The sequence below is a fragment of the Bufo gargarizans genome, chromosome 4, assembly GCF_014858855.1.
Source record: "Bufo gargarizans isolate SCDJY-AF-19 chromosome 4, ASM1485885v1, whole genome shotgun sequence".
NCBI lineage: Eukaryota > Metazoa > Chordata > Amphibia > Anura > Bufonidae > Bufo > Bufo gargarizans.
Window position 1 is genome coordinate 411,899,082 of NC_058083.1, and position 13,863 is coordinate 411,912,944.

The window sequence follows — 13,863 nt, forward strand, 5'->3', positions numbered from 1 at the left end:
TGAAATTGCTAAATTGGGAATTGTATTTCAACCCAGAACAAAAAATGTGCTTTGACGGACACTAAATAACTTTCCCATCCACAACAGGACAGCGGTAACGAGAGATTTAGCGGGATATAAATTTGAGGCCTAGTATTTAGGCGCTGGGTGACCGGTATGGATTTAGTGACAGAATTAGACTTGGAAATGCACAGTAGCATGTGTGTGAAGTTATTCTGAATGACCCTATGTGCACCTTGAATATTATATACCCTTTTAGGGATAGATTTCAAATAGCTCTGATATAGCAGGAACCACTAAATTATGAAATTGCTAAATTGGGAATTGTATTTCAACCCAGAACAAAAAATGTGCTTTGACGGACACTAAATAACTTTCCCATCCACAACAGGACAGCGGTAACGAGAGATTTAGCGGGATATAAATTTGAGGCCTAGTATTTAGGCGCTGGGTGACCGGTATGGATTTACTAACAGAATTAGACTTGGAAATGCACAGTAGCGTGTGTGTGAAGTTATTCTGAATGACCCTATGTGCACCTTTGAATATTATATACCCTTTTAGGGATAGATTTCAAATAGCTCTGATATAGCAGGAACCACTAAATTATGAAATTGCTAAATTGGGAATTGTATTTCAACCCAGAACAAAAAATGTGTTTTGACGGACACTAAATAACTTTCCCAGCCACAACAGGACAGCGGTAACGAGAGATTTAGCGGGATATAAATTTGAGGCCTAGTATTTAGGCGCTGGGTGACCGGTATGGATTTAGTGACAGAATTAGACTTGGAAATGCACAGTAGCGTGTGTGTGAAGTTATTCTGAATGACCCTATGTGCACCTTGAATATTATATACCCTTTTAGGGATAGATTTCAAATAGCTCTGATATAGCAGAAACCACTAAATTATGAAATTGCTAAATTGGGAATTGTATTTCAACCCTGAACAAAAGATGTGCATTGACGGACACTAAATAACTTGCCCAGCCACAACAGTACAGCGGTAACGAGAGATTTAGCGGGATATAAATTTGAGGCCTAGTATTTAGGCGCTGGGTGACCGGTATGGATTTAGTGACAGAATTAGACTGGGATATGGCCAAAAAATAACCACACTATTGCTGGTTAAATGCACTTGGTGTGACAGCTTGACCAACCACACTACTGAGGGTTAAATGCACTTGGTGACGGGCGCAGCTTGCCCCTGATGTAGTATATGGCCAAAAAATGAACAGACTATTGCTGGTTAAATGCACTTGGTGTCACAGCTTGACCAACCACACTACTGAGGGTTAAATGCACTTGGTGACGGGCGCAGCTTGCCCCTGATGTAGTATATGGCCAAAAAATGAACAGACTATTGCTGGTTAAATGCACTTGGTGACGGGCGCAGCTTGCCCCTGATGTAGTATATGGCCAAAAAATGAACAGACTATTGCTGGTTAAATGCACTTGGTGTGATAGCTTGACCAACCACACTACTGAGGGTTAAATGCACTTGGTGACGGGCGCAGCTTGCCCCTGATGTAGTATATGGCCAAAAAATAAACAGACTATTGCTGGTTAAATGCACTTGGTGTGACAGCTTCACCCTGATGTAGGCTTTAGCCAAAAAACAACCACACCATTGAGGGTTAAATGCACTTGGTGACAGGCGCAGCTTGCCCCTGATGTAGTATATGGCCAAAAAATAAACAGACTATTGCTGGTTAAATGCACTTGGTGTGACAGCTTCACCCTGATGTAGGCTTTAGCCAAAAAAAAAACACACCATTGAGGGTTAAATGCACTTGGTCGCAGCTTGGATGCACTTGGTCGCAGCACCGCACAAGACACAAAATGGCCGCCGATCACCCCAGAAAAAAGTGACTGACAAGCGGTCTGGGCAGCCTAAAAACAGTGAGCAATTGAGTATCAGCAGCTCAATGATCCACAGCTGCAGATCGATCAATTAATCAAGTGCTTTGGAGGAGTTAATCAGCCTAATCTCGCCCTACTGTCGCAGCCGCAACCTCTCCCTACGCTAATCAGAGCAGAGTGACGGGCGGCGCTATGTGACTCCAGCTTAAATAGAGGCTGGGTCACATGGTGCTCTGGCCAATCACAGCCATGCCAATAGTAGGCATGGCTGTGACGGCCTCTTGGGGCAAGTAGTATGACGCTTGTTGATTGGCTGCTTTGCAGCCTTTCAAAAAGCGCCAAGAAAGCGTCACAAAAGCGCCAAGAAAGCGACGAACACCGAACCCGAACCCGGACTTTTACGAAAATGTCCGGGTTCGGGTCCGTGTCACGGACACCCCAAAATTCGGTACGAACCCGAACTATACAGTTCGAGTTCGCTCATCCCTAGTTACCAGTCTTTTCAATATAACCGGAGGACCAGCAGGTAGGTGCAATAAGCATTCGTGGTGGCGTCCCACCTCTTTGTAATTGCTAATACACTGTTACCTTTGTCTGGTCGCTTCGTTTCTCTGGACGCCAACTTGATGGTCTAGCAGATATCAGCTGACTGTGTCTTGTATCATCAGTGAGGTGTGCGCTCCGTAGGACCGTGCGTCACCAGAGTTATTCTGTAGTTCCGACGTTAAATCACATCCAGGGGAGACTCTTTGCCAGCATGCCGGTGCAAGGTGTAGCCCATACGCGTTTCGGGGGTGCGCCCCTTCATCAGTGGTAACCTTGCAGTATTTCCCCTCCTCCTTTTATATTAAGGTGAGTGTCAAAACCAGACTGGAATCACAATATTTCACGGGTAGATATAAAGCCCGGATTTGCTAATGTGCGATTTCTGTGCGTTTCCCGGGCGGTTTATATTGTCACAATGCGTTTTCTATGCCAAACCTGCTTAAATGCAGTAAAAAACTCAATGCATGTTTACAAAATATAAAATATATGAACACCACTAAAATAAATCATAAAAACATCAGTTATAAAATAAAAGTGCCTATAATATATATAATTGCATTACAATGTTAGTTACATCTCTAATATATCTAAAAATATAGCACAACTAATGACACAGTTGAGAATAAAAGTCCAAATATTCCATAATGCGGTTTATATAACTTAACTAAACACTTTGGTGTTATGTTTTTGTTTTTATTTTTTATATATTAAAATGGAGTGTGGCAAAATGGAAGACTGTTCTGTGGTTTGACGAGTCACGATTCATTTTGGAAATCTGGGACGCCATGTCATCTGGACCAAAGAGGACAAGGACAACCCAAGTTGTTATCAACGCTCAGTTCAGAAGCCTGCATCTCTGATGGTATGGGGTTGCATGAGTGCGTGTGGCATGGGCAGCTTGCATGTCTGGAAAGGCACCATCAATGCAGAAAAATATATTCAGGTTCTAGAACAACATATGCTCCCTTCCAGACGTCATCTCTTTCAGGGAAGACCCTGCATTTTTCAACAAGATAATGCCAGACCACATTCTGCATCAATCACAACATCATGGCTGCGTAGGAGAAGGATCCGTACTGAAATGGCCAGTCTGCAGTCCAGATCTTTCACCTATAGAGAACATTTGGCGCATCATAAACAGGAAGGTGCAACAAAGAAGGCCCAAGACGATTGAACAGTTAGAGGCCTGTATTAGACAAGAATGGGAGAGCATTCCTATTTCTAAACTTGAGAAACTGGTCTCCTCAGTCCCCAGACGTCTGTTGAGTGTTGTAAGAAGAAGGGGAGATGCCACACAGTGGTGAAAATGGCCTTGTCCCAACTTTTTGGGGATTTGTTGACACCATGAAATTCTGATTCAACATATTTTTCCCTTAAAATGGTACATTTTCTCAGTTTAAACTTTTGTTCCGTGATTTATGTTCTATTCTGAATAAAATATTAGAAGTTGGCACCTCCACATCATTGCATTCAGTTTTTATTCACGATGTGTATAGTGTCCCAACTTTTTTGGAATCCGGTTTGTACGATCACCGAAGATCCTGAATACGCATAAATCCTCTGGAAACTAAATTTCTACACATCGCAGCCTGTAAAGAACTCCATCACACGTGGGACGCCACCAGTGATGCAATAAAAGCCGACACTACTCCATCTAAAACTGTGAGTAAAACAGCTCCGGCTTATTCTTGCTAACAGGCAGTAACATTGCAGCGACAATATACAGTGGGATTCGAAAGTTTGGGCAACCTTGTTAATCGTCATGATTTTCCTGTATAAATCGTTGGTTGTTACGATAAAAAATGTCAGTTAAATATATCATATAGGAGACACACACAGTGATATTTGAGAAGTGAAATGAAGTTTATTGGATTTACAGAAAGTGTGCTGTAATTGTTTAAACATAATTAGGCAGGTGCATAAATTTGGGCACCACAAAAAATAAGTGAAATCAATATTTAGTAGATCCTCCTTTTGTAGAAATTACAGCCTCTAAACGCTTCCTGCAGGTTCCAATGAGAGTCTGGATTCTGGTTGAAGGTATTTTGGACCATTCCTCTTTACAAAACGTCTTTAGTTCATTCAGGTTTGATGGCTTCCGAGCATGGACAGCTCTCTTTAAGTCACACCACAGATTTTCAATTAAATTCAGGTCTGGGGACTGAGGTGGTCATTCCAGAACGTTGTACTTGTTCCTCTGCATAAATGCCTTAGTGGATTTTGAGCAGTGTTTAGGGTCGTTGTCTTGTTGATAGATCCAGCCCCGGCGCAGCTTCAGCTTTGTCACTGATTCCTGGACATTGGTCTCCAGATCTGCTGATACTGAGTGGAATCCATGCGTCCCTCAACTTTGACAAGATTCCCAGTCCCTGCACTAGCCACACAGCCCCACAGCATGATGGAGCCACCACCATATTTTACTGTAGGTAGCAGGTGTTTTCCTTGGAATGCTGTGTTCTTTTTCCTCCATGCATAACGCCCCTTGTTATGGCCAAATAACTCAATTTTAGTTTCATCAGTCCACAGCACCTTATTCCAAAATGAAGCTGGCTTGTCCAAATGTGCTTTAGCCCACCTCAAGCGGCACTTTTTGTGCTGTGGGCGGAGAAAAGGCTTCCTCTGCTTCACTCTCGCACACAGCATCTCCTTGTATAAAGTGCGCCAAATGGTTGAACGATGCACAGTGACTCCATCTGCAGCAAGATGATGTTTTAGGTCTTTGGTGCTGGTCTGTGGATTGACTCTGACTGTTCTCACCATTCATCGCTTCTGTCTATCCGAGATTTTTCTTGGTCTGCCACTTCGAGCCTTAACTTGAACTGAGCCTGTGGTCTTCCATTTCCTCAATATGTTCCTAACTGTGGAAACAGACAGCTGAAATCTCTGAGACAGCTTTCTGTATCCTTCCCCTAAACCATGATGGTGAACAATCTTTGTCTTCAGGTAATTTGAGAGTTGTTTTGAGACCCCCATGTTGCTACTCTTCAGAGAAAATTAAGAGGAGGGAAACTTACAATTGACCCCCTTAAATACTCTTTCTCATAATTGGATTCACCTGTGTATGTAGGTCAGGGGTCACTGAGCTTACCAAGCCAATTTGAGTTCCAATAATTAGTTCTAAAGGTTTTGGAATCAATAAAATGACAACAGTGCCCAAATTTATGCACCTGCCTAATTTTGTTTAAACAATTATAGCACACTTTCTGTAAATCCAATAAACTTCATTTCACTTCTCAAATATCACTGTGTGTGTCTCCTATATGATATATTTAACTGACATTTTTTATCGTAACAACCAACGATTTATACAGGAAAATCATGACGATTAACAAGGTTGCCCAAACTTTCGCATCCCACTGTATGTGAAGTGACTATTAAGTCGCAAGGATACAAGTGACTATTTAAAAGACTGTACCCAAGTATCAAATCTACCTTTACCATTGAAATATTACTTACTGGGATATTGATTGGGTTAATTAACCCTTTTGGAAAGACATTATTGCACCGTATAATAGACCCTGAAACTCTGGTCAAAATACAGAAAACATTTATTATTTACTACTGTATTTAACATCTTATTAATTTAATCAATTATCAACTCCCTTGTCACTCTCTTCTCCACTCTCCCTCCCTTGTCACTCTCTTCTCCCCCCACCTCCCTTGTCACTCTCTTCTCCCCCCTCCCTCCCTCGTCACTCTCTTGTCCCCCCTCTCTTGTCACACTCTTCTCCCCCCCTCCCTCCCTTGTCACTCTCTTCTCCTTGTCACTCTCTCTTGGCCACGCTACATTAGAGGCGCTTCCCTCCTGTCAGTCCCTCTCTTCAGGCTGCACCCGGGCGGTGCACAATCATAGACGTGCCAGCCCGGGCAGTGCGGCAGCCGCCCGGTGCGGGGGATGGCCCGCCGTACTTAAAAAAAAAAATTGCGGCAGGACTCGCCCAGCCGCCACTTAACCAACGTTTTTTTTTTAACCACACGGGGCCGGTGCCCCCTGCTAAATTGCACCCTAGGCGGCTTCCTACAGCTACAACATGGTTAGCACTCCTTTTTTCTGAGATTTCTGAGTTTGGTTATCTAATCTAAGCAAACACCTTCAATTGTTTTTTAAATGGCTTTTGTCTCAAGATAATGAAATTAGTTAAGAAATTTGAGTTAACAGAGGGAGTGCTAACCCTGCTACATCTGTAGGTCGCCTTACTGGTGGCGCCGGCCCTGCCTGATTGACACTGCACGTACTATAGCATCTGTGTGTGTGATGACTCTACAGTACAGGTCTATGAGATGTAGCTTCCCATTGGTCCCCCTGCTTCCTGCATGTAAGGGCTGACAGGGAAGAGAGAGAGATGGCAGGGCAGAGAGGGGAGACAGGCTCAAGGTGAATCATATAGGAACACATGGAGACCCTGCAGTGTGAAAGTAGCCTTAATAAATAGCATAATATTTATAATGGCATGACCAATTGCACCTCTAAATAGTTCTTTAATGCAAAGACTTTAGAACTAGTAGGACCAGGCTCATTTTCACCTTAAGGACCAGGCCATTTTTTGCAAATCTGACCAGTGTCACTTTAAGTGCTGATAACTTTAAAACGCTTTTACTTATACAGGCCATTCTGAGATTGTTTTTTCGTCACATATTGTACTTCATGACACTGGTAAAATAAAGTCAAAGAAATTAATTTTTTTGCATAATAAAATACCTAATTTACCAAAAATTTGGAACAATTAGCAAATTTCAAAGTTTCAGTTTCTCTACTTCTGTAATACATAGTAATACCCCCAAAAATTGTGATGACTTAACATTCCCCATATGTCTACTTCATGTTTGAATTATTTTGGGAATGATATTTTATTTTTTGGGGATGTTACAAAGCTTAGAAGTTTAGAAGCAAATCTTGAAATTTTTCAGAAATTTACAAAAACCCAATTTTTAGGGACCACTACAGGTCTGAAGTCACTTTGCGAGGCTTACATAATAGAAACCGCCCAAAAATGACCCCATTCTATAAACTACACCCCTCAAGGTATTCAAAACTGATTTTACAAACTCCGTTAACCCTTTAGGTGTTGCACAAGAGTTATTGGCAAATGGGGATGAAATTTGAGAATTTCATTTTTTTGCCTAATTTTCCATTTTAACCCATTTTTTCCACTAACAAAGCAAGGGTTAACAGCCAAACAAGACTGTATCTTTATTGCCCTGACTCTGCCGTTTACAGAAACACCGCATATGTGGCCGTAAACTACTGTACGGCCACACAGCGGGGCGTAGAGTGAAAGGTGCGCCGTATGGTTTTTGGAAGGTTGATTTTTATGGACTGGTTTATTTACACCATGTCCCATTTGAAGCCCCCTGATGCACCCCTAGAGTAGAAACTCCCTAAAAGTGACCCCATCTAAGAAACTACACCCCTCAAGGTATTCAAAACTGGTTTTACATACGTCGTTAACCCTTTAGGTGTTGCACAAGAGTTATTGGCAAATGGGGATGAAATTAGAAAATTTCTTTTTTTGCCTTATTTTCCATTTTAACCCATGTTTTCCACTAACAAATCAAGGGTTAACAGCCAAACAAGACTGTATCTTTATTGCCCTAACTCTGCCGTTTACAGAAACACCGCATATGTGGCCGTAAACTACTGTACGGCCACACAGCGGGGCGTAGAGTGAAAGGTGCGCTGTATGGTTTTTGGAAGCCAGATTTTGCTGGACAGTTTTTTTGACACCATGTCCCATTTGAAGCCCCCTGATGCACCCCATAGAGTAGAAACTCCATAAAAGTGACCCCATCTAAGAAACTACACCCCTCAAGGTATTCAAAACTGATTTTACAAACTTTGTTAACCCTTTAGGTGTTGCGCAAGATTTAATGGAAAATAGAGATACAATTTCAAAATTTCACTTTTTTGGCAAATTTTCCATTTTAATATTTTTTTCCCAGTTACAAAGCAAGGGTTAACAGCCAAACAAAACTCATTATTTATGGCCCTGATTCTGTAGTTTACAGAAACACCTCATATGTGGTTGTAAACCGCTGTACGGGCACACGGCAGGGCGCAGAAGGAAAGGAATGCCATACGGTTTTTGGAAGGCAGATTTTGCTGGACTGGTTTTTTGACACCATGTCCCATTTGAAGCCCCCTGATGCACCCCTAGAGTAAAAACTCCATAAAAGTGACCCCATCTAAGAAACTACACCCCTCAAGGTATTCAAAACTGATTTTACAAACTTTGTTAACCCTTTAGGTGTTGCACAAGATTTAATGGAAAATAGAGATACAATTTCAAAATTTCACTTTTTTGGCAGATTTTCCATTTTAATATTTTTTTCCCAGTTACAAAGCAAGGGTTAACAGCCAAACAAAACTCATTATTTATGGCCCTGATTCTGTAGTTTACAGAAACACCTCATATGTGGTTGTAAACCGCTGTACGGGCACACGGCAGGGCGCAGAAGGAAAGGAATGCCATACGGTTTTTGGAAGGCAGATTTTGCTGGACTGGTTTTTTGACACCATGTCCCATTTGAAGCCCCCTGATGCACCCCTAGAGTAAAAACTCCATAAAAGTAACCCCATCTAAGAAACTACACCCCTCAAGGTATTCAAAACTGATTTTACAAACTTTGTTAACCCTTTAGGTGTTGCACAAGATTTAATGGAAAATAGAGATACAATTTCAAAATTTCACTTTTTTGGCAGATTTTCCATTTTAATATTTTTTTCCCAGTTACAAAGCAAGGGTTAACAGCCAAACAAAACTCATTATTTATGGCCCTGATTCTGTAGTTTACAGAAACACCTCATATGTGGTTGTAAACCGCTGTACGGGCACACGGCAGGGCGCAGAAGGAAAGGAATGCCATACGGTTTTTGGAAGGCAGATTTTGCTGGACTGGTTTTTTGACACCATGTCCCATTTGAAGCCCCCCTGATGCACCCCCAGAGTAGAAACTCCAAAAAAGTGACCCCATTTTAGAAAGTACGGAATAGGGTGGCAGTATTGTTGGTACTAGTTTAGGGTACATATAATTTTTGGTTGCTCTATATTACACTTTTTGTGCGGCAAGGTAACAAGAAATAGCTTTTTTGGCACGTTTTTTTTGTTGTTATTTACAACATTCATCTGACAGGTTAGATCACGTGGTAATTTTATAGAGCAGGTTGTCACGGACGCAGCGATACCTAATATGTATACAATTTTTTTTATTTATGTAAGTTTTATACAATAAATTCATTTTTAAAACCAAAAAATTGTTTAGTGTCTCCATAGTCCGAGAGCCATAGTTTTTTCAGTTTTTGGGCGATTATCTTGAGTAGGGTCTAATTTTTTGCGGGATGAGATGACAGTTTGATTGGCACTATTTTGGGGTGCATATGACTTTTTGATCGCTTGCTATTACACTTTTTGTAAGATGGCAAAAAATTGCTTTTTTTACACAGTTTTATTTTTATTTTTTTTACGGTGGTCATCTGAGGAGTTAGGTCATGTGATATTTTTATAGAGCCGGTCCATACGGACGCGGCAATACCTAATATGTATACTTTATTTTTATTTATGTAGGTTTTACACAATGATTTTATTTTTGAAACAAAAAAAATGATGTTTTAGTGTTTCCATAGTCTAAGAGCCATATTTTTTTCAGTTTTTGGGCGATTATCTTGAGTAGGGTCTATTTTTTTGCGGGATGAGATGACAGTTTGATTGGCACTATTTTGGGGTGCATATGACTTTTTGATCGCTTGCTATTACACTTTTTGTGACGTAAGATGGCAAAAAATTGCTTTTTTTACACAGTTTTATTTTTATTTTTTTTACGGTGGTCACATGAGGAGTTAGGTCATGTGATATTTTTATAGAGCCGGTCCATACGGACGCGGCAATACCTAATATGTATACTTTATTTTTATTTATGTAGGTTTTACACAATGATTTTATTTTTGAAACAAAAAAAATGATGTTTTAGTGTTTCCATAGTCTAAGAGCCATAGTTTTTTCAGTTTTTGGGCGATTATCTTGAGTAGGGTCTCATTTTTTGCGGGATGAGATGACGGTTTGATTGGTACTATTTTGGCGTACATGCGACTTTTTTGATCACTTTTATTACTTTTTTTGGGAAGTAAGGTGGGCAAAATTTCAATTTTCTCATAGTTTTTATTTTTTTATTTTTATGGCGTTCACTGTGCGGGGAAAGTAACATGACCGTTTTATAGATCAGGTCGTTACGGACGCGGCGATACCTAATATGTGTAGTTTATTTTATTTTTTTAATTTTTATTCAGTGATAAATGTTTTTTTTTTTATCTTAACTTTTTTCACTTATTTTTATTTTTTTTTGACCCAGACCCACTTGGTTCTTGAAGATCCAGTGGGTCTGATGTCTGTAAAATACAGTACAGAACCTATATAGGTATCTGTACTGTATTTTACTTACACTGAACAGATCTATGCTTTCAGCACAGATCTGTTCAGCACCATGGACAGCAGGACGCCTGAGCAGGCGTCCTGTTGCCATGGGAACCTTCCCCGTCTGCCACAACTTCGCAGACGGGGAAGGGTGAGGACTGGGGTGTCGGGGGGCTGTCTGGGGGCTCTCTCCCTCTCCCATCGGGGGGCTGCAAAGGCACAGCAGCCCCCCGATCGGAGAGGGAGGGAGCTCCCTCTTACTGTTAACCTTTTCCATACAGCGGTCCGTACGGACCGCTGTATGGAAAGGGTTAAACGGCTGACATCGCATCAACGATGTCAGCCGTTTATACCAGGGTGCCAGCAATGTGCTGGCACCCTGGTATACCCACTGTACACCAACGATTACGCAATGGGAGGCGGGCGGGGGATCGCGATCCCGCCTGCCGCACCGCCCGCCTCCCGCAACGCCCCCACCGCCTGCGACACCCCCCCTGCACCACCCGCCGCCATCAAATCATGCAGGGGTGCAGGGGGGGTGTACTATATCGATTTTAGGAACTCTAAAGCTTCTGATCCCCGCGGTCAGGGACCGCGGGGATCAGAAACTGCAAAAAGCGCAGCAAACCGCAGGTCTGAATTGACCTGCGGGTTGCTGCGATCGCCGACACGGGGGGGTCAAATGACCCCCCCTGGCATTTTAACAGGATGCCGGCTGAATGATTTCAGCCGGCATCCTGTTCAAATTAACCCCTGCGGCGCCGGAATGCCGATTTTAAAGTCAGGACGTACCGGTACGTCCTCGGTCCTTAAGGACTCGGGAAATAGGGCGTACCGGTACGTCCTCGGTCCTTAAGGGGTTAAAGGATATGAACACCATTGAAGGTATTTTCTATCATTGTAATCATTTTAGGCTGAAAATTATATTTCCAATCGGATGTTATTAAAAAAAGTTTCAACAGTTTTTTTCACTACAGCTTTTACTTTCAGTGTATTTACAGGATGCTTCTTTCTGCTGCACCACGAATCCATCAGGGAGCTGCTCTGTTGTCTGGATCTGTAGCCTTTATCGCTGAAATCCTGACAGCTCATAGACACTCATGTAAGCTAAATTCCGATCAAACAGTCTAGCAAAGGATAACAACAAGGTCACAAAATATATAGATGATTTTATAATAAAGTATGCACAATCAGCAATACATCTTCATTTGTTAAAGGGAACCTGTCACCGGGATTTTGGGTATAGAACTAAGGACATGGGTTGCTAGATGTCCGCTAGCACCTCCACAATATCTAGTCCCCATAGCTCTGTGTGCTTTTATTGTGTCAAAAAAACAGTTTAATACATATGCAAATTAACATAAAAGAGTCATATCTTACTTGTGTGACCAGAGAAGAGTCATATTTTCAAGCTCTGACTCATCTTAGGTTAATTTGCATATGTATCAAATCAGTTTTTATACACAATAAAAGCACACAGAGCTATGGGGACTGGGTATTGCGGATGTGCTAGCGGCCATCTAGCAACCCATGTTCTCAGCTGTATACCCAAAATCCAGGTGACAGGTTCCCTTTAACAAATGAAGATGTATTGCTGATTGTGCATACTTTATTATAAAATCATCTATATATTTTGTGACCTTGTTGTTATCCTTTGCTAGACTGAAAGGTAAAACTTTTTTCCATTGCCTTGGACCAGTTCTACACAATGACTGTAGCTGAAGCAGAGTTATTCTCTGCTCAGTGCAAGTGCAGCTTCCCACATATGTGTGTAAAGGGGACGCATCAAACATCTGTAATTGTTATGTATGGTATTCTCTATTTTCTGGCTGGCAATGTAATTACATCCATTCGCCCCTAGGTGGTGCTGGCACAACATAGTATATATAGTGGGGGTGTGTCTAGCTTAGAGAGGAGGAGAGAAACAGGCTAAAGTCATTATGTAACTGCTGTACTTCCCTCTGGACCCTGATCAAGCCTGGAGAAGACATCTACAAAAGACCAGCACCAGACAGTGAGTCTAAACACTGAGATGCAAGGAGACTAGTGAGGGTAACAGCTAAGGCTACTTTCACACTTGCATTTTGTGTGGATTCATCATAGACGGATCCGTTGAGATAATACAGCGGCCTTCATCCGTTCAGAACAGATCCGTTTGTATTATCTTTAACATAGCCAAGACCATAGCCAATCCGTCTTGAACACCATTGAAAGTCAATGGAGGACGGATCCGTTTTCTATTGTGCCAGATTGTGTCATAGAAAACGGATCCGTCCCCATTGACTTACATTGTGAGCCAGGAAGGATCCGTTTGGCTCAGTTTCGTCAGATGGACACAAAACGCTGCAAGCAGCGTTTTGTTGTCCGCCTCCAAAGCGGAATGGAGGCTGAACGGAGGCAAACTGATGCATTCTGAGCCGATCCTTTTCCATTCAGAATGCATTAGGGCAAAACTGATCAATTTTGGACCGCTTGTGAGATCCCTGAACGGATCTCACAAACGGAAAGCCAAAACGCCAGTGTGAAAGTAACCTTAACTAAGGCTTATGGACCTCATTAGCACCGTGATCAGGAGTAGCTTTCAGAGTGCCTGAACACAACCAGACAATTTAGGCCAAATTGTCATTATCGTTAACTTAACCTTCCGGGTCGGGTGGTAGAGAGAAAACATAAAATCAGTTTCTAGATGAGTTTCCTGCCAAATAATGAAGCAGATATGTTTGTCTGCCGGGAGGGGGACGCCCTTAAAGGAAAACCCCTAGATAAAAAATTATTAGCATCTTTAGTGCCAGTGTGCTGTGAAGTAAACATAGGATTTCTACCAGGATCCTTGCCTGCCAAGAGTCTACTCCTAAAAGGACAATTCCTCGAATACATTTGCCACTACCAGATAATAGGATTACCAGTGAACTTCTCATTTATGCTTACAAAAGCTTTCTATTGATGAACTGTACCAACTGTCCAGAGACTATTTGTTGCCCGTAAATGTTCAACTGGTTTACAACTACCGTCTTCTTATTCTTACTACCACTACTCTCAGCATTTGCA